The 21971-nt window shown below is 42.4% G+C and overlaps 1 protein-coding gene and 1 long non-coding RNA gene across 3 annotated transcripts in view; one reads left to right on the top strand and one right to left on the bottom strand.

Moving 5' to 3' along the window:
• MKLN1 (muskelin 1) overlaps positions 1 to 21971 on the top strand; it is a 384978-nt gene that overhangs the window by 149376 nt on the left and 213631 nt on the right. The window lies entirely within an intron of this gene.
• Positions 889 to 21887, bottom strand: LOC121819501 (uncharacterized). Of its 2 annotated transcripts, XR_006059778.2 has the most exons (3): positions 21690 to 21887; positions 21254 to 21550; positions 889 to 5510 (listed from the first exon to the last, which is right to left on the bottom strand). It is a non-coding gene; the product is annotated as an uncharacterized LOC121819501 (long non-coding RNA). The 2 variants fall into 2 exon arrangements; XR_009600436.1 differs by having other exon boundaries at positions 21254 to 21887.

Genomic DNA, 21971 nt, shown 5'->3' on the forward strand with positions numbered 1-21971 from the left:
CCAATGGCTGGGCAGCTTGTGTGTGTTTCCCAGACAACTCTGGTAAACAGCTCACACCAAAATCCAGGTTGCCTGGTGCCAAAACAGTCTGGATATTCCTTTCACTGATAGGGCTACTCTCAAACTTGCTGTATACCAGAAGGAGACCAAAAGAGGGGCAGAACTCCCTTCTCTGGAAAACCATTCTGTGAGGCCAGCAGGTCAGCCAGGGACGCTAAGAGAATGGAGTCTCTCAGCCCTCCCTTTTGTTAAAGATATTGTGAATTTTCTCTTTCCAAAGTAAAATCTAATTATTTTTCATTTTATTTATTATTATTAAAAAAAATTTTGGCTCAGACAGTAAAGAATCTGCCTGCAATGTGGGAAATCTGGGTTTGATCCCTGGGTTGGGAAGATCTCCCTGGAGAAGTATTCTTGCCTGGAGAATTCCATGGACAGAGGAGCCTGGTGCTCCTGGTGCTACAGTCCTTGGGGTCCCAAAGAGCCAGACACAACTGAGTGACTAACATGTTCACTTTCACAGTATGTAAGACCTTATTTCCCCCACAGAAATTGAACCCATGTTCCCTGCATTGGAAGGTGAAGTTTTAACCACTGGACCACTAGGAAAGTCCTCCAAATCCAGTTTTTTTAGCCTATACTTATGATGTAGTAAAATGCAAATCATGCCTTGGTACACTAAAGCTTAGGCAACTGTAAAGAGACCCATCTTGTAAGACAGCTAATATTGAAAACATAGACAAAACTCAGAAACCAAAAAAGGAAAGTTCTAAGAAATGCTTTAGTGTAAAATACCTGAAACTTTTTAATGGTAAAAACAAATATGACAAAAGCAACAAGAAAATACTATAAATTGAGCCAAAAGACAAATGGCACAGAAGAAAATAATTAGTTGTAACACAACACAAAGTGTTTATTTTGTTACTGTATAAAGAGATCTTACAGTTTAACAAGGAAATAATGAACAGGAAAAAGGGCAAAGAATATGAACAGGTATTTCATAAAGAAAATAAGAATGGCAAAACTACCTGGAAAAAATACAATTTCATTAATACTTAGAAAAAATGGAAATAATAACAATGTGATACAATTTTTATCTACCAGATTGACAAAAACTTGGAAGTTTGATAAAACTTCATTTTGACAAGGGTATAAGTGAACTTTTACTGTTGGTGGAAATGGAACAACTGTTTGGAGGTTACAATTTGGCAACATCTAACCCAATTTTTAAATGTATATATACTTTAACCTAGCAACTTCAGTTATAGGAATTTGTCCTAAGATAGAGCAATACAAATTTCCAATGATACATGTATAAAAATGTTCATAGAGACACTGTTTATAGTAACAACCAGAAATTATTTAAATGTTCATCAATGGGGCAGTGGTTAAATAAATTATGGCACATCCAATGATTAAAAGATCTTAAGATCTGTATGTGGTGACATGGAAATATTTCTGATATATTATTAAAAGAATAAAACAAGGTATAGGTAATTAGGAAAAACTCACTCTTTCTCCTCCATCTCCTTCACTATCAATCACATTTACAACACTTCTGACACCAGATACATGGGAAATTTCCCCACCTCAAGCAATTCTCTATGACATGAGCTGGGCGTCCTACAGTTTAATACAATCTTGACACAAGGGCTTCCCTTGCGGCTCAGCTGGTAAAGAATCTGCCTGCAATGTGGGAGGCCTGGGTTTGATCCCTGGGTTGGGAAGATCCCCTGGAGAAAGGAAAGGCTACCCACTCCAGTATTTTGGCCTGGAGAATTCCATGGGCTGTATAGTCCATGCAGTCACAAAGAGTCAGACACGACTGGGTGACTTTCACTTTCACTGACACGATTTACCTGGACACTATCGCACAGGTTAAAGGCTCAGTTCTATGAGATTGCCCCCTGCCCCGCCTTCAGATTAACCAGGTTCCCAGATTATCCATGATTTCTGTCTGATTTGGCCACAAACTGGAGGTTCCCATGATCTCCTACCCCTTGGATTGCCTTATTGGCTACAACAGCTCAAGAATTAAGAGAAACAGTTACGTTTATCAGTTTATTACGTAACAAAGTGTAATGTAAAGGATCCAGATGAACAGCTAGATGACAAGACACATGGGGCAAGGTCTGGGAGGGTCTGAAGGCAGGAGTGGTTCATCCTCCCACTAGGTGGATGTGTTCACCTGCCTGGAAGCTCTCCAAACCCCGTACTATTGAGATATTTATAGAGGCTTCATCACACAGGAATGATCAATTAATTCCATTTCTATTCCTTTTTCCCCCTCTCTGGAGAATGGGTGGTGGGGCTGAAAATACCAAGCTTCTAATCCTGGCTTGGTCTTTCTGGAGACCAGGCCTCATCCAGGAGCCATCCAATAGCTCACCTCACTAAAATAAAAGAGGCTACAAACCCCAAGGAAATTCAAAGCTATTTAGGAACTCTGTCAGGAAGCAGTGTCGAAGACCGAATATCAGAACAAAAGATGCTCCCAGTGTTCTTATCACTTAGGGTTTAGTAGCTCTGTGCTGGAACTGGACCACAGTTCAATGTATATATTTTCTATTATCTCGCAATAGGATACTATATATTTGTATATTTTATGATCTGCTTTGTGGGAAAAACACATAGATAATATGTTTATGTGGAAAAAATACACAAGAAATAGTTAACAGCGCTTGCCTTGGGATGAGCGACTCTTGAGAGTCCCTTAGACAGCAAGGAAATAAAATCAATCAATACTAAAGGAAGTCAACTCTGAATATTCATTGAAAGGACTGATGCTGAAGCTTCAATACTTTGGCCACTTGATGTGAAGACCCAACTCATTGGAAAAGACCCTGATGCTGGGAAAGATTAAAGGCAAAAGGAGAAGAGGGCAGCAGAGGATGAGATGGTTAGGTAGCAATGGACATGAATGTTAGCAAACTCTGGGTGACAGTGGAGGACAGGGAAACCTGGGATGCTGCAGTCCATGAGGTCACAAAGAGTTGGACACGACTTAGTGACTGAACAACAGCAACAACAACTCTAGATAAAAGTGGAAAGATTTTTCTATTTTAAAGCTTTTTGAAGTTGACTTTATTTTCATTAGTGGTGTTTTCGGTTCAGTTCAGTTCAGTCACTCAGTCGTGTCCGACTCTTTGTGACCCCATGAACTGTAGCATGCCAGGCCTCCCTGTCCATCACCAATGCCCGGAGTTCACTCAAACTCATGTCCATCGAGTTGATGATGCCATCCAGCCATCTCATCCTCTGTCCTCCCAGCATCACAGTCTTTTCCAATGAGTCAGCTCTTCGCATGAGATGGCCAAAGTATTGGAGTTTCAGCTTTAGCATCAGTCCTTCCAAAGAACACCCAGGACTGATCTCCTTTAGAATGGACTGGCTGGATCTCCTTGCAGTCCAAGGGACTCTCAAGAGTCTTCTCCAACACCACAGTTCAAAAGCATCAATTCTTCGGCGCTCAGCTTTCTTCACAGTCCAACTCTCACATCCATACATGACTACTGGAAAAACCACAGCCTTGACTAGACGGACCTGTGTCAGCAAAGTAATGTCTCTGCTTTTTAATATGCTCTCTAGGTTGGTCATAACTTTCCTTCCAAGGAGTAAGCATCTTTTAATTTCATGGCTGCAATCACCATCTGCAGTGATTTGGGACCCCAAAAAATAAGGTCTGGCACTATTTCCACTGTTTCCCCATCTATTTCCCATGAAGTGATGGGACCAGATGCCATGATCTTCTTTTTCTGAATGTTGAGCTTTAAACCAACTTTTTCAGTTTCCTCTTTCACTTTCATCAAGAGGCTCTTTAGTTCCTCTTCACTTTCTGCCATAAGGGTGGTATCATCTGCATATCTGAGGTTATTAATATTTCTCCCAGCAATCTTGATTCCAGCTTGATCTTCTTCCAGCCCAGCGTTTCTCATGATGTACTCTGCATAGAAGTTAAAGAAGCAGGGTGACAATATACGGTCTTGACGTACTCCTTTTCCTATTTGGAACCAGTCTGTTGTTCCACGTCTAGTTCTAACTGTTGCTTCCTGACCTGCATATAGGTTTCTCAAGAGGCAGGTCAGGTGGTCTGTACTCCCATCTCTTTCAGAATTTTCCACAGTTTATTGTGATCCACACAGTCAAAGGCTTTTTATTTTTACAATTAAAAAATATACACAGATCATGCCTTGAAACAGCTTTTAAAATGTCAATCAGTGCCCCTTCTGATACTTCTGAAGAAAATATTTAAATTACTGAAGCAAAATGAGGCTGTGGATAGATAAATATGTATGAGGATGCAAACATGCCAGTAGTATCGAGCCACTGCAACTGGGTGTATGATTTTTAGAATCCAGCTAGCCTGGATCAGTACAGTTAGCAACTTTCTTAAGCAGCCTCGGGTCATTCGCCTTTCTAAAACTGCACAAGCCATGCCTTTTAGCAAGATTCCTGTTGGAAAGCTACAGTAGCCAGCAAAGCAGGGCGGGGGGCGGGGGGGAGGGGGGGATGCGACAGGACATTTTCTTTCTCCTTCTCTCCTGAGTTTTTTCAGGAACCTGGAAACTAAGATATAAACATGACTCAAAAGTACTGAGATATGGGGAAAATTTGCAAAGGTGTTCAGAAGATTCTTGCTTTTTTATAAAAGCACCACTTTCGCGTCTGGCTGAGTCTCTTTAAGACACCCCAGGTAATAATCTGAGAGGATAGCCTCTATCAGGGGAACATTTTCTGTTCCCAGTGAAGTGGCACATTCAGTTCCTGGTACAGGCTCACTTAATTCCTATTAGTCATTTCACAGCAGTATCTTGGGAAGAAAAAAATCTCAAATACTTTTGGGTGATTTCACAAGTAAATTAAAGACAGTCCCTCTTTTCTCACAGTTCCCATTTGTTTACAAATTTCAAGTCAGTAAAACATGTCTGCCTTTGTGGATATTTTTCTGCTGATGTACCTACCTGGTTTCCACTCTCCTTGGGTACCTAGATTTATGGCCATGACATAGCAGGTAGATTCTGGACCACACACCCTGGTTTCCCATTGAATTGATGATGAAACTTTTATTTCATGGTTTGTGATTTGAAGGTTGTTCTGGGACACTGCTTAGAAACACAGGTCACTGTAAGTAAGACACTGGATCTGATCAAGGTATGTTTGTTATTTTCTATGTTGTTTAAGGACATTAGATAAATGCTTTAATTTGTTATTGAAGAGTTGCCATGAATCTTGAAGATGCCCATATGGGATTATTATCGTAGGTTGGCTTGTGACAGCTGGCCTTGATTTAGTTATTTCCTCAAGAAGACACTTTGAACAATTATTTAAATGCCTCCCCTCTGCAATTACAATAATAACGATGATGATGATTTTGCAACTGAATATGTAATTCAGGATGCATACACTCAAACTACTGTTTTTAGCTTGCTTCTTTTTCTACATTGATGTCAGCTGCTGTTGTCAGGATGACTGAAGAACAGAGAACCATTTTTCTATTGAGGGTCACCAAACTACAAAAAAAAAAGTAAGAAGGTCAACACAGGAAGTTCTAAGAAAAATAATGATTATAGTTAGTATTTAAGGAGTACTAAACTATGAGCACGGAGAAGGCAATGGCACCACACTCCAGTACTCTTGCCTGGAAAATCCCATGGATGGAGGAGCCTGGGAGGCTGCAGTCCATGAGGTCGGTAAGAGTCGGACACGACTGAGCGACTTCACTTTCACTTTTCACTTTCCTGCATTGGAGAAGGAAATGGCAACCCACTCCAGTGTTCTTGCCTGGAGAATCCCAGGGATGGGGGAGCCTGGTGGGCTGCCGTCTATGGGGTCGCACAGAGTCGGACACGACTGAAGTGACTTAGCAGTGGCAAACTATGAGCAAGTATTTTTTTCTCCTTGGAGAGAAAAATATAGTATTTTCAGAACTTATCTGGTTTTAAAATGAACAAGTTCCTTATTTAATAATTATAAATATCTGACAATGGTTTTGTTCTATAGCACAGTCAACAAAGGAGCCACAAGTGGGAATGATGGTGAAACAGAGGAGGGAGGTGTGTGTTGCCGATAACCAGGAGACAATATAGAGTAAAAGAAATGGAGTCAGATGCAGAAGGACAGGAAGATGCAGAGGGTCATATAGATAAACCAGGGGTAAGAGGAATAAAAAAGACAGTAATAGGGTGGGAGAACAGGTGAAGGAGATTGGTAGGTAGGAAGAGAGAGGAAGTGGAAGAGAAACAGGAATAAAGAAAGAGCAGACAACAGACCGAGTAATGTGGGGGATATTTTAAAAAGCATCTAAGTTTGTTTTTAAGATGAATGTGGGATCTGTAGAACGTGGCATTTATACCACCATCACCTGGTACTTCTCTGAAATACTGATCAACGACTGCTCACAATTCTAAGCACTAAAATCACTTTAATTGTAGACTTGGTGGATAAGGTGGGAAAGTTGACATGGAAACCTTATAAAATGGATGTCCAAGCTAGGTGCCATTGCAGTGTCTGGTTGCTGGAGGCTGCCTTCTCAGGAGAAACCCCAAAGGGAGGAGGAGAGCTCAGCTGTTAGTTATAACCAGCTTCTGGCCTGCCACTCTCCTGAGGCTTAACGGGAAAAAGTTTTCGACCTTGACTGCACAAAGAAATGTACTCATCAGAGAATCCTACTGTAAGGCCGGTTATTGTGGGGGGGGCTATGAGAGCAGAGATTCCAACATTAAACTGGATAAAATTAGGTCAAAGGCCAGAGGTTCTCAAACTTTGTACTGTATGTTTAGTAAGTGGCATTGCTAAAAACTGATCCTGGAAGTGGGGGGGAGAAGATTATTTTGAATTTATTTGGAAATATACAGGAAGAAAACAAATCAAAATTATCAACATGGTAAGAAAGTCTGTATAAAAATCTACATTTGAGAAATAATTTGACCTGATTCCAACATCTGGTGTCTCTTTGAAGACAAGCTTCTGTTGATGTGCTTAGATGGATCTAAGATGGGGAACCAGGAGAAATAGTTGGCTTCTTTTCTGCTTGTTTGTTGTACTCTATAGCTCAGTTCAGTCCCCTGTCCCACCGGGCATCCCTGTGTTCCCTTACTTTCTGACCTATTCGAGTTCTATTCTCTTTGTGGAGCCTCCTAAAATTGCTATCACCATGCTCTCCTATTTCTGTCATTCCCCAGTTCCCTCTATCCAGTTCCCATTGTTTCAGTAACACTGGAACTTATATAACCTTCTGATCACCTATGCTTCCCTAGTGGCTCAGAGAGTTAAGAATTTGCCTGTAATGCAGGAGACCTGGGTTCAATCCTTGGGATGGGAAGATCCTCTGGAGAAGGGATAGGCTACCTACTCCAGTATTCTTGGGTTTCCCTGGTAACTCAGATGGTAAAGAATCCGCCTGCAATGCAAGAGACCTGGGTTTGATCCCTGGGTTGGGAAGATGTCCTAGAGAAGAGAATGGCTACCGTGCAGAAGAGCGCCGGCTGTGATGGACCATGGAGGAGCTACCCCATGCCCAAGGTCAGGGGTGGCAACCGAGAGCACCAGGCTGTGAAGGCGCAGGAGTGACCGCAAGGGGCTATCCCACGTCCGAGGTCAGGTGCGGTGGCCAAGAGGAGCTACTCCACGTCCAAGGAGCGGTGGCTACACTGGCGCGGGAGGGCAGAGAGGAGCTACTCCATGTTCAAGGACAGGAGGGCTGACCTCGTCTAAGGTAAGGAGCAGTGGCTGCACTTTGCTGGAGCAGTCGTGAAGAGATACCCAACATCCAAGGTAAGAGAAACCCAAGTAAGATGGTAGGTGTTGTGAGATGGCATCAGAGGGCAGATACACTGAAACCATAATCACAGAAAACTAGCCAATCTGATCACATGGACCACAGCCTTGTCTAACTCAATGAAACTAAGCCATGCCGTGTGGGGCCACCCAAGACAGACAGGTCATGGTGGAGAGGTCTGACAGAATGTGGTCCACTGGAGAAGGGAATGGCAAACCACTTCAGTATTCTTGCCTTGAGAACCCCATGAACAGTATGAAAAGGCAAAATGATAGGATACTGAAAGAGGAACGCTCCAGGTCAGTAGATGCCCAATATGCTACTGGAGATCAGTGGAGAAGTAACTCCAGAAAGAATGAAGGGATGGAGCCAAAGCAAGAACAATACCCAGTTGTGGATGTGACTGGTGATAGAAGCAAGGTCCGATGCTGTAAAGAGCAATATTGCATAGGAACCTGGAATTTAGGTCCATGAATCAAGGCAAATTGGAAGTGGTCAAACAGGAGATGGCAAGAGTGAATGTCGACATTCTAGGAATCAGCAAACTAAAATGGACTGGAATGGGTGAATTTAACTCAGATTACCATTATACATACTACTGTGGGCAGGAATCCCTTATAAGCAATGGAGTAGCCATCACTGTCAACAAAAGAGTCTGAAATGCAGTACTTGGATGCAATCTCAAAAACAACAGAATGATCTCTGTTCATTTCCAAGGCAAACCATTCAATATCACAGTAATACAAGCCTATGCCCCAACCAGTTACAATGAAGAAGCTGAAGCTGAATGGTTCTATGAAGACCTACAAGACCTTTTAGAACTAACACCCCCAAAAGATGTCCTTTTCATTATAGGGGATTGGAATGCAAAAGTAGGAAGTCAAGAAACACCTGGAGTAACAGGCAAATTTGGCCTTGGAATGTGGAATGGGACAGGGCCAAGGCTATTAGAGTTTTGCCAAGAACACACTGGTCATAGCAAACACCCTCTTCCAGCAACACAAGAGAAGACTCTACACATGGACATCATCAAATGGTCAACACCGAAATCAGAGTGATTATATTCTTTGCAGCCAAAGATGGAGAAGCTCTATACAGTCAGCAAAAACAAGACCAGGAGCTGACTGTGGCTCAGATCATGAACTCTTTATTGCCAAATTCAGACTTAAATTGAAGAAAATACAGAAAACCACTAGACCATTAAAGTATGACCTAAATCAAATCCCTTATGATTATGCAGTTGAAGTGAGAAATAGATTTAAGGGACTAGATCCGATAGAGTACCTGATGAACTATGGACGGAGGTTCATGACATTGTACAGGAGACAGGGATCAAGACCATCCCCATGGAAAAGAAATGCAAAAAAGCAAAATGGCTGTCTGAGGAGGCCTTACAAATAGCTGTGAAAAGAAGAGAAGCGAAAAGCCAAGGAGAAAAGGAAAGATATAAGCATCTGAATGCAGAGTTCCAAAGAATAGCAAGGAGAGATAAGAAAGCCTTCCTCAGCGATCAATGCAAAGAAATAGAGGAAAACAACAGAATGGGAAAGACTAGAGATCTGTTCAAGAAAATTAGAGATACCAAGGGAACATTTCATGCAGAGATGGGCTCAATAAAGGACAGAAATGGTATGGACCTAACAGAAGCAGAAGATATTAAGAACAGGTGGCAAGAATACACAGAAGAACTGTACAAAAAAGATCTTCATGACCCAGATAATCATGATGGTATGATCACTCACCTAGAGCCAGACATCCTGGAATGTTAAGTCAAGTGGGCCTTAGAAAGCATCACTACGAACAAAGCTAGTGAAGGTGACAGAATTCCAGTTGAGCTATTTCAAATCCTAAAAGATGATGCTGTGAAGGTGCTGCACTCAATATGCCAGCAAATTTGGAAAACTCAGCAGTGGCCACAGGACTGGAAAAGGTCAGTTTTCATTCCAATCCCAAAGAAAGGCAATGCCAAAGAATGCTCAAACTACCGCACAATTGCACTCATCTCACATGCTAGTAAAGTAATGCTGAAACTTCTCCAAGCCAGGCTTCAGCAATACGTGAACCGTGAACTTCCAGATGTTCAAGCTGGTTTTAGAAAAGGCAGAGGAACCAGAGATCAAATTGCCAACATCCGCTGGATCATGGAAAAAGCAAGAGAGTTCCAGAAACACATCTATTTCTGCTTTATTGACTATGCCAAAGCCTTTGACTATGTGGATCACAATAAACTGTGGAAAATTCTGAAAGAGATGGGAATACAGACCACCTAACCTGCCTCTTGAGAAATCTGTATGCAGGTCAGGAAGCGACAGTTAGAACTGGACATGGAATAACAGACTGGTTCCAAATAGGAAAAGGAGTACATCAAGGCTGTATATTGTCACCCGGCTTATTTAACTTCTATGCAGAGTACATCATGAGAAACGCTGGGCTGGAAGAACCACAAGCTGGAATCAAGACTGCCGGGAGAAATATTAATAACCTCAGATATGCAAATGATACCACCCTTATGGCAGAAAGTGAAGAGGAACTAAAGAGCCTCTTGATGAAAGTGAAAGAGGAGAGTGAAAAAGTTGGCCTAAAACTCAACATTCAGAAAACGAAGATCATGGCATCTGGTCTCATCACTTCATGGGAAATAGATGGGGAAACAGTGGAAACAGTGTCAGACTTTACTTTGGGGGGCTCCAAAATCACTGCAGATGGTGACTGCAGCCATGAAATTAAAAGACACTTACTCCTTGGAAGGAAAGTTATGACCAACCTAGATAGCATATTCAAAAGCAGAGATATTACTTTGCCAACAAAGGTCTGTCTAGTCAAGGCTATGGTTTTTCCAGTGGTCATGTATGGATGTGAGAGTTGGACTGTGAAGAAAGCTGAGTGCTGAAGAATTGATGTTTTTGAATTGTGGTGTTGGAGAAGACTTGAAAGTCCCTTGGATGGCAAGGAGAGCCAACCAGTCCATTCTAAAGGAGACCAGTCCTGGGTGTTCATTGGAAGCACTGATGCTGAGGCTGAAACTCCAATACTTTGGCCACCTCATGCGAAGAGTTGACTCATTGGAAAAGACCCTGATGCTGGGAGGGATTGGGGGCAGGAGGAGAAGGGGACAACAGAGGATGAGATGGCTGGATGGCATCACCGACTTGATGCACATGAGTTTGGGTGAACTCCGGGAGTTGGTGATGGACAGGGAGGCCTGGCGTGCTGCAAATCATGGGGTTGCAAAGAGTTGGACACGACTGAGCGAATGAACTGAACTGACTGACCCACTGCAGTATTCTTGCCTAGAGAATTCCAAGGAGAGAGAAGTCTGGTGGGCTACAGTCCATGGAGTCACAAAGAGTCAGACATGACTGAGTGACTAACACTTTCACAATTTTCAACTATGGTAATATTCTTAATGAGAAAAGATAGAGGAGGAAGCTAGAATTCCCAATCAGTCCCATCCTTTCATGCTAGGTAACACAGACATATGTCCATGTATAGTGGCCTTGAGTTAAACTTTCCTAGTGTAGGAAGGGATTCTAATAGGCTGACTTTCATGTGAAATAGGAAGAATATAGATTGCTTTCAAGACCCAAAGGAGGGAATGCCAGTAGACCTATGGGATTGTTTCTAGATGATTCTACTATGTTCTGGAGGTAGCTTTAATAAAGAAATATGATATCTGGCCTGTGGCCTTGCAGAGATAATACTACTGCTAACCACTATGACTACCATTATGCTCTTATATTATATATGGTAATCCTTTCTGTCTGTGTATTAACCTGTTTAATATCTGTCTACTTGATTGTGAGTTCTTTCACAGCTAGGTGCCAGCACCTGGCACAGAGTAGCTGTTTACTGAATGGATGGATCAAAGTTTAAGCAGTCCAGGCAATAAAAGTGAGAGCAAGCAGGATGAAACAAGGGAGAAAAGAGAGGAGATAGTTCCATCTCCTCTTTCACAAAGGCTAGGTTTAACCCTGACAGTGATCATGGACAACTGCACTGAAAGATCCTGACTTGATGAATCCCCTTAACCTCAAACATTTCTACCCAGAGGGCTGGGATACTTTATTTTTTTGAGTCATTTTCACTTTTCGCAAAAGACCATTTGCTTCCAAATACAGTAGAAATCAGTGTTAATTGCTTTTTGGAATATTATTTTGTCGGCTTCATTTAGATGTGGTAATTTGCAAAGCAACCCCCAGCAGTTGACAGTTCATCCATAGCTGTATGGTGTTCAGACATTTCCTGGGATTCCTGCCCACTGCCTAGGCAGTGTTTGCCAGGATTTGTGCTCACCTGGGATTAACTTGGAATCAGTAGTGCTTTGTTGTGTCTAGAATTTTTAAAATTCTGAAAGGGTAAAGGCCCAATCCTACTTAATCCAGAAAATAAAAGTGTACTAACTCATAATTTAAGATTTAGCAGGTGCGTAAAGATCATCTCGTTCATACTTGCTGGAGGAGGAAATTGCAGCTCTGACAGAGTCAATAACAAGGTCAGTTGGCTGGTAGCTGGGAGGTTGGGATTAGAATCTATGTTCTTTGTGGCACCAAACTGTGAGCTGGGGTCCTCTGGATTTACGCCTGTGTGGATATGAGTGTTCAAGTTACTATTTGTTTCTTTTTGAAGCTCTTTTCCCTGGCTAGAGACTTTCTGGTCCTCCTTCACACATGCTTCAAGGTCACAGCTCAGACCAAAGTGTTTACAGAAAAACTAGGCACTTATGAGAGGATTCATTGCCAGTCCCTGCACTCGCTGTGCCCTGGCTTCAACCAAGCTCAGCAAACCAAAGGAGGGATAAAGTGGTCCCTGGAAGGAGGAATTTCTCGGTTTAGATGCCAACAGGCGAAAGGATGAATTCTGTCTGACTTCTCCAGCAAGTGGAGGCTGCTGCCACTGCTGCCACCTCCTGGGGAAAGAAAGACCTGAGCTTCCTACCTGAAGCTAGTCTCAGGGTTCACCTGTGACTTGGGCAAAGGCCGCACTGGGGCTAGGCTGAAATTCCTTGGTTCTAGAAAATAAAAGGGATATCCCTTTACTTATAAAATATTAGTATTTGCTTTTAATCTACTCCTTTTGGCAGCGTTGTGCTCAAAGAAATGATTTTAAACAGAGATGACAAAGTTGCAATGAATTAATATGTAAACCATGAGAAAACAGAAGTAAGGCTGAGGCAGAGCCTTAGGAAAAGGCTCTGATTTGTTCTCTTGGCTTTCTGAATCCTAAATCCTGGGGGCATGTTAGGAATGCATCCACCTGAGAATTGTATAATAGTGAGGACACATTGGAATTTTAACTCCAAAAATCTGAGTTCACTTGCAGGGCTGGTCTGAGGATTAATTGAGATAATATATAGGTCCCATCACTTCATGACAAACAGAAGGGGGAAAAGTGGAGGCAGTGACAGACTTTATTTTCTTGGGCTCCAAAATCACCACAGACAGTGACTGCAGCCATGAAATTAAAAGATGCTTGCTCCTTGGAAGGAAAGCTATGACAAATCTAGACAGCATATTAAAAAGCAGAGACATCACTTCGCTGACAAAGGTCCAAATAGTCAAAGCTATGGTTTTTCCAGTGGTCATGTACAAAATGTGAGAGTTGGACTATAACAAAGGCTGAGTGCTAAAGAATTGATGCTTTTGAATTGTGGTGCTGGAGAAGATTCTCTTGAGAGTCCCTTGGGCTGAAATGAGATCAAACCAGTCAATCCTAAAGGAAATCGACCGTGAATATTCACTGGAAAGACTGATGCTGAATCTGAAGCTCCAATACTTTGGCCATCTGATGGGAAGGGTCGACTCACTGCAATAGACCCTGATGCCAGGAAAGATTGAAGGTAAAAGGAAAAGTGGATGGCAAAAGACGAGATAGTTAGATAGCATCACTGACTCAATGGACACGAATTTGAGCAACCTCTGGGAGATGGTGAAGGACAGGGAAGCCTGGCATGGTGCAGTCATGAGGTCGAAGAGAGTTGGACATGACTTAGCAACTGAATAACACGTAAGTTCCTGGTATGCGAGAAATGTTCAATGGGAATTATACTGAGGCAAATTTACTCTTCTAATGCCCATGGTGATTTTCTTCATTTACCAACCAGAAATTGATTGATAGCTGCCATGTCTTTAATTCTTTTCAGCCTTCTGACTATAGATGGTCCCTAGGCTAACTCATTTTTTTAAAAATATAGTCATAAATTATTGCTATGGACTGAATGTTTGTGGGTACCCCCATCCACAATTCATATGTTGAAGCCCTAATCCCAATGTGCTGTTAGGTGGAGACAAGACCTTTGAAGTAACTAACTGTAGACACCGTCATGACAGTGGAGCCCCTGATGGGATTAGTGCCCTTACAAGAGGAAGAAGAGATGAGAGCTCTTCTTTGGGCATGTGAGGATACAGCAAGGAGGCAACCATCTGCAAGCTAGGAACAGGGCTCTCAGCAGACACTGAATCTACTAGAACATTGATCCTGGACTTTCCAGCCTCCAAGTGTGAGAAATAAACATCTGTAGTTTAAGATGCCCCGTAAATGTTATTTTGTTATAGCAGCCTTTGTTATGTTGACTAAGAGAAAAAGTGGTAAAAAGAAGTGGGGGTGCTGCTGTAACAAATACCTAACAATGTGGAAGCAGCTCTGGAATTGGATAATGGGCAGATGCTGGAAGGTTTTTGAGCTGTCTGCCTAGAGGCAATTCTGGTGACAGCTCAGAAAGAGAAGAGAAGAGCTGGAGAGAATGCTTCCATCTTCTTAGGGAATATAAATAACCATGAATAGAATGTTGGTAGAAGTATGAACAGTAAAGACCATTTTGGTCTCAAGATAGTAAAGGGGGAACATGCTATTGGAAACCAGAGGCAAGAGGATTCCTGTTATAAAGTGCCCAATACTTGGCTGAATTATGTTCAGGTTCTGGTGTTTTGTGGAAGGTAAGAATTGGCAGGTTATGAAATTTGGTATCTAGCTGAGGAAATTCCTAAGCAAAGTGTTGAAGGAGCTGTGTGGTTCCTCCTGATTACTTGCACAGCAAAATATAAGAAGAGAGAAATGAATTGATGATGGAACTTTTAAGCAAAATGGAACCAGAACTTAAAGACTTGGAAAATTCTCAGCCTGTCCATATTACAAAAAATGTGAAGCATGTTCTTTCTCATTTTCATATCATAAAAAAAAAAAAAAAAACAAAACGAGAAAGCAGGACTGATGGACTTCTTGGATTTTACAGGAGTGGGACCATATAACTATTTAGTGGGAACATAAGCTATTCTTTAAGACAAGGGAAGACTCAAGATTTCCCTGGTGATCCAGTGGTTAGGACGTGGCACTTTCACTGCTAAAGGCCAGGGTTCAGTCCCTGATAGAGGAACTAAGATCCTGTAACAAGCTACACAGTGTCTCCTCCCCTACTCCCTTCTATCCCGCCCAACAAAAGACAAGAATGACTCTGAAGGCTATTCAGAAATCAGTTTTTAAAAGCTATGTGGGTTGGGAAGGGGGGAGGATCACCTTGGTTTCAACAGGCCATACAGCCTCCTACAAAAGTCTTGAGAACAAGGCCGCCACTTGATAGAGCCCTGGGTGGGTGTGTCTCTGGCTTGGCAGAGCTCCTGGGGCAGGGCTACTCCAGGTGGGTCCAGAAGGTACCGTGTCAAGCCCAAGGGATTAATCTCTAGATTTAAGAGATTGTGGAGTTTGCTTTGCTAGGTTTTGGACTTCCTTGAGACTCTTTACCCCTCTCTTCTTTCTCCCTTTTGGAATGGAAATGTCTCTTCTAGTCCTTTTGGTTTTACAGGTTAACAGCTGGAGAGGAATTTTGCCTCAGAATGTCTCACTCACATTTGATTTAGATGAGTTCCTGGACTTTAGAGTTGATGCTGGAATAAGTTAAGATTTGGGGGACTGTTGGGATGGAATGCATGTATTTTGTCTGTAAGGACATACATCTTGGGGGGCAGGAGTAAAAGCAAGAAGTTGGCTGTCTACAAACCAGGAAGAAGGACCTCTCCAGATACCAATCTATTGGTGTCTTGATCTTAGACTTCCCAGTCTCTAGTATTGTGAGAAATAAATCTTTGTTGTTGAAGCCACCCAATCTATGGTATTTTTGTTATAGCAGCCTAAACTAAAACAATGAGTGAGAAGAAATTCAGGAGGAACTAAGAGATTTAATTCAGGAATATTTTGGGGGTATCTCCTGTGTGCTGTGTGCTAATTACAGAGGATTTAAAAAATAATGTAGGTGTAGACCTAAAAAGTTTCCATTAATTAGTAAGTGAAAGTCACTCAGTCGTGTCTGATTCTTTGTGACCCCATGGACTATACAGTCCATGGAATTCTCCAGGTCAGAATACTGGAATGTGTAGCCATTCCCTTCTCCAGGGAGTCTTCCCAACCCAGGGATCGAACCCAGGTCTCTAGGTAGATTCTTTACCAGCTCAGCCACCAGGGAAGCCCAAGAATATTTGAGTGGGTAGCCTATCCCTTCTTGAGTGGATCTTCCCGAACCAGGAATCAAACTGGGGTCTCCTATATTGCAGGCAGATTCTTTACTGACTGAGCTACCAGGGAAGCCCTTCCATTAATTATATTAGGGAAAAAGAGATGGAGAATTAGGTGCTTGGAGTCTAATAGATTCAGATCTGCAAACAGCCCACTTGTAAAATGACCTTAGATGTCACACTGAACATACTTGGGTATTAGTTTCTTCATCTGTTGCATAATAATATCGTGAAGAGAAATTCTTTTTACAGCAGGGCTTGCCTACCACATAGCAAGCACACTGAGTATTGTGTTGTGCTTCAACTCTCCTAACCAGCTGGAAATTGTTAAAGAAACCATGAACTTTGAATGATCCTGGTAAGCTGAAGCAAGACCCTTAAAGGGCCTATCTGAAGACTTTTTTTTCCTGATCAATGAACTATGGGGCTTGTTTTAACCAATTATATGTACAAAGCTGTGAATTTAGTCCAGCCTATTTAGAATATTTGTTTGAATCTTTAATTAGTACAACACATTATGACAGCCCTTCCTAAAAATTAAAAAACACCTTTTCCCCCCTCAGTCAATTGGTTATGTTCCTTTGCCTAGAAATAAAGTCAGCTGGATTTGTCTTGCTCTTAAACTCTTTATTATTTGACCATATCTTATCTTTGAATGGGCTTCTATTGTGGCTCAGATGGTAAAGTATTTGTCTGCAATGCTGGAGACCTGGGTTTGATCCCTGGGTTGGGAAGATTCTCTGGAGAAGGGAATGGCTACCCACTCCAGTATTCCTGCCTGGGGAATTCCATGGACAGAGGAGTCTGGCAGGCTACAGGCCATGGGGTTACGAAGAGTCAGATACGACTGAGCAACTGACACTTTCAACATGAGCAACACTGTCTTTGAATAGCACTTTATAGTCTGCTAAGTCTCTTCCCACCTGAAAGGAATGGGGATGCTATCAAACAAGATGGGCTTTTTGAAACAGAGATTCTGGCTCTGTTACTGACTAGCTATATTTCCTTGGATAAGTTACTGTAACAGTTAGGGTCCCAGCTGGAAACAGATGGCATTCTCAAATTGGGCAATTGGAGAGGTTTAATAAAGGGACTATTTATAAAGATCTGAGAACATACTGGGAAACCACAGGGAGCACGGGGAGGGGTTGGTTACTGGAACCCAGTACCAGAGAGCTGTGTAGAGAGGCCACTTGGGAGGACTTGTGACCTTTGGTTGAAAGGACCAGTCAGCCCACTGTGCTTACAGTTAGAGAGGTCAGGGGAAGGCACACTCCAAGCTTACTCTCCTCCCTCCTACACATCTAGGAGGGCAAACTAAAGATAACAAACAATTATTTAACCTTTCTGAGTCTTATTTTTTTTATCTGTGAAAAAGAGAATAACAATATTTCTCTCTCGGAGTTTTTGTGAGAATTAAGATGAGAACTTATAGCAAACAAGCTATGCCCTCCTCCTTTGCTTGATTTTCAAACCTCACTGTGAAGTAGACAGATTTTATTATAGCCACTTTGCAGTAGTGGAAAATGAGATGCTGAGAAGTTGTGACTTTCCCAAGATCTCATAGCTAGAAAAGTAGCTGAACTGGGACTGCAAACAAGATTTTTGATGTATACTTTGGGTTTCTTTCCCTTATTACTCTGTATCCCTTGATCCCCTTCTGCAGAAGGCTGCCACAGATGGTTTCTCCTTTCTAGAGATGCTATACCCAGAGCAATACTGACTCTGCTATTTAGAGAAAAATTGATTAACCCAGGAATCAGTGCCTAAGCTTGCACTGATTGGTGAGATATGAGGAAGGTCAAGTGCCTATTTGAAGTGGTCTGATATAAGACTGACCAATATAGATCCCCACATTGGATGCTTGGCAATTCTACTTGGATATCCATTAGGCTTCCATTATAGTACACTGAAGTCAGAATTCTTGATTGCTTCTACCTCAAAACTGTTCTAACCCTAAATCTTCCTCTTTCAGTTAAAAGCATCACTAGTTACTCAGTTTTATATTCAGTGCAAATATAAAACCCAGGAATTATCCTCTTTTCATTTCTTCCTGCCTTCCCTCCCTCATCAGCAAGTCTAGCTGGCTTTACTCCCAAAATACATGCCAATTCAACCACTTCTCCCTACCTCCTCTGTTAGTGCAAGCCACCATCACTTCTTGCCTTGGCTTAACCTCTTGTCAAGTCTCCTCCCTCCAACTCTTGCCTCTTTCCATTCCATTTTCTGTTTTGCAGAGTGATTTATACAAAATGTGAAGTGGATCACATGGCTTGAATCCTCATACAGGTTTCCCCTTCACATTTCCATGTCATGACTCTTTACCACGACTATTAGGGCCCTGTGTGTTCTGATTCTAGTCTCTCTCTCCATCACTATGCTACCATCACACTTTCTTCTTCAATAATTCTTTTCTCCCCTCAGGCCCATAGAGCTTACTTATTCTCTCTTCCCACAATGTTTTTTATCAGCCTTTGCATGGGTGGCATTTTTGCACTGCACAGGTATTAGCTCAAACATTACCTTCTTAGAGACAGTTTCCCATCCGATCTAAATATTACTCCACTGAGGGGTTGCGCTTCATGACTGAAGCGACTTAGCCGCAGCAGCAGCAGTCTTTTATTAGCACCGAAAATATGCAGAATAAAATTATCTAGTTGACTTGTTTACTACATTTATTATATGTTGGCCTGTCAGGATGTAAGCTTCATGAAAGCAGGGTCCTTGTCTGGCTTATCTGTTTATCCCTGCCTCCCTAGACTCTAGCCTGGCATATCACAGCCTCTCAATAAATCTTTTTCTTTTTTGCAGGAAAAGACAGTGAATGGTGATAAGCCAAATATAATCAGTTACTCTGAGCAGTGTTTGTTATGAGAAACATGTTGAGACATTATCAGGGAGTAATAAAATCTTCTATTAGGAGATGACAAGATAACTGGATTACTAGAGCTGTCGATCCCTGAAAAATGATTATCCACTGTCCAGTTTTCTATGAGGTCATCAGTATATACTAATCTTTGAGTGTGGGGAACTAGAATGGCTGCCTACAGTTTCCAGGCCTTTCCCAGTATCCTTACAATAAACCCCATCAACTAAGGCAATTCCCCAAAGGCAGAGGAGGTAAATATGTACCCTTAAGAGATCTGAACTATGGCTGACTTCTGTAGATTTTGCAATTTCTTTAGTCTTCTATTTCATCTTAACACTTATATGAATTTTGGGTTCAGAATCATAACATCCCTATCTATATTTCCGTTAACATGTGAATGCTTTAAATTATTCTACCATTTGTGAAATCTGTGGTGCAGGAAAGCCATGCTATCCTGGATCTTTACTTTCTCTGAGCCTATTATACCTCAAGGATACATTTTTGTAGTTTGAGAAGTCCCTGGGATTCTTATTCCTTTGCAATCTAAGTACTCTTTTAGCACAATTAATTCATTCTTCAATAAATATTTACTGAACACCCACTATACATAAGACTAACAGGATTAAGATACATCTATGAACAAAATATGCATGAATCCTACCTTCAAGGGAGTTATAGTTTAGGAGGAGAGAATGAGAAATAAAGAGGAAATCAAAATGTATTATGATGTTTGCTACAATAAGGAAGGAAGCTCAAGGTAACAAGAGCATGTAAAAAAAATGGCACCTAACCCCAAAACAGGTGATGATGACCAATTTTCCAGAATGAAATAATCTGGAAAACAAGCAAAGTTAGCAAGATGAAGAAAGTGGGGAGAGTATTCCAAGCTTGGCTTAGACTAAGCCCTAGAGACCAGAGAGAGCACAGAATTATAGAAGCCAATTCAGTCAGTGTGTTAGTTTAGTGTGGCTGGAGTAAGGAGTGCAAAGGAGAAAGAAGAGAGGGAAGACTAGACAGGTAATCAAAGCAGGATATGAAAGGCCTATGCTAAGGACTTTCAGCGTTACCCAAAGGGAATAGAAAGTCACTGAAAAGAGTCCAAAACTAACTCTGAGTCCCAAACTAATTGAACTGAGTTATTATCTTAACCTTTTCCTCTTAAAAGTATCTCCCTCCTCTTCCCCTGCCCAAATAACCACTAATCATCTTTGGAACTAATTTACCTTCTCTGGCCTCTTCCACTGTCTCTGTAGTCCCACTTTCATTTCTGGGATTATAGCATTACGTCAAGAACCAAATACTTTTCTAACATGCTGCAACACTCAGAACATGTAAGACTTTTTTAAAGGTTAGCATACTGTTGCCTTTCTATTTGGCATTCTCCATCTGAGATGCTAGTGGAGGCCACTACCAAGTTCTCCCCTGTGGAAGCTGGAAGTCAGGAAAGGAAGTTTGGGCAGATTGGAAAAGGAAATGGCAACCCACTAGGGTACTTAATCACTTTGGGCAGATTAAGGATTATAATGGGCAAAGAATACAGCTTTGCTTGAGTTTTTCCATCAGTCAGGTCAGGTGGAGACAAAGACGCTATGCAGCAGTAGAACCTCTTAGACAAGGAGAGAAGAGTTCTTGGTATTGAAGTGGCTAAGACAAGGAATAGATATGCCCAACGCTAACCAACAGGTATTTGATGGGAACATGACCTAAAGCTGCTAGATATTTCAAGTCAAGTGTTCCTTTTTTGATAAGAAGCTGGTGTGATGCCCATGGGCTTGCCTGGTGGCTCAGATGCTAAAGAATCTGCCCGCAATGTGGGAGACCTGGGTTTGATTCCTGGGTTGGGAAGATTTCCCTGGAGGAGGGGATGGCAACCCACCCCAGTATTCTGGCCTGGAGAATCCCATGGACAGAGGAGCTGGCGGGCTACAGGCCATGGGGTCGCAGAGTCCGATACGACTGAGCGACTAAGCCCACACACGATGACCATATGGAATTCCGAGCATATGGGCTGTTAGTCCCTCTGTGGTCATCTTCCTGAAACTCTCTTGCTCTTTCAGAATTTGGGGGCTAAATAAGTATCTGTCAGCTTAATGTAGGCAGACTTACCAGCTGGAAGAATGACGACACCCAGCTTCCCAATTCCTTCAGGGTTTTTCTGGTCTCTGGGTGAATGTCATTACTGGGCAAACGGATTGCGCAAGACGGGTCTGAGCGGGCTCCCAACAGATGCTTACCACGAAGGGCCTCACACACTGAAAACTGAGCAGGGTGAGGGGACACCCGAGACTTTCCTCTTCCTGTCTCCATGTAACTGTGTGGAACCGGCGACAAGACATTTAAAACCAGGACAACTCCAGAAGGAAGGGCCGTTAGCTGTGCCACTCGTTTCCTTCAATGCGTTTCCTTAAAGAATTTAGAAACTGCAGTGAGCCGTGGTTTCCAGTCTCACTGGCGGTCCCTTCTCCAAGTTCTTCTCATTTTCCCATCCTGGCCCATAACTACAATTTATTTCTTTTCACAATATTTTTGGCCTTTCCCTTACCTCAGCTTTCAAGAAGTCATTTAAGCCATTCCTTTGCAAGCCCCACCGGAGAGCCCCTCAGGTGCTCACCCTCCAGTGCCAGTTTCCGCCAGTCAGTCATTCAGGAGGGTTCAGCGGCGGAGACCCCCGGAGTGAATAGCCAACCCTCGAGCGTCTCACTGCTTCACTCAGCGCTCACGACGCGAGACCCGGAGAGCTGACCGCCCAGGCGGGCCGCGGCGCCTTTAAGTGCAGGCCACGCCCCTTCCCTCCTCTCGGCTAGGCGGGCGGTCGGTGGCGGCC

The sequence above is a fragment of the Ovis aries genome, chromosome 4 (assembly GCF_016772045.2).
Source record: "Ovis aries strain OAR_USU_Benz2616 breed Rambouillet chromosome 4, ARS-UI_Ramb_v3.0, whole genome shotgun sequence".
NCBI lineage: Eukaryota > Metazoa > Chordata > Mammalia > Artiodactyla > Bovidae > Ovis > Ovis aries.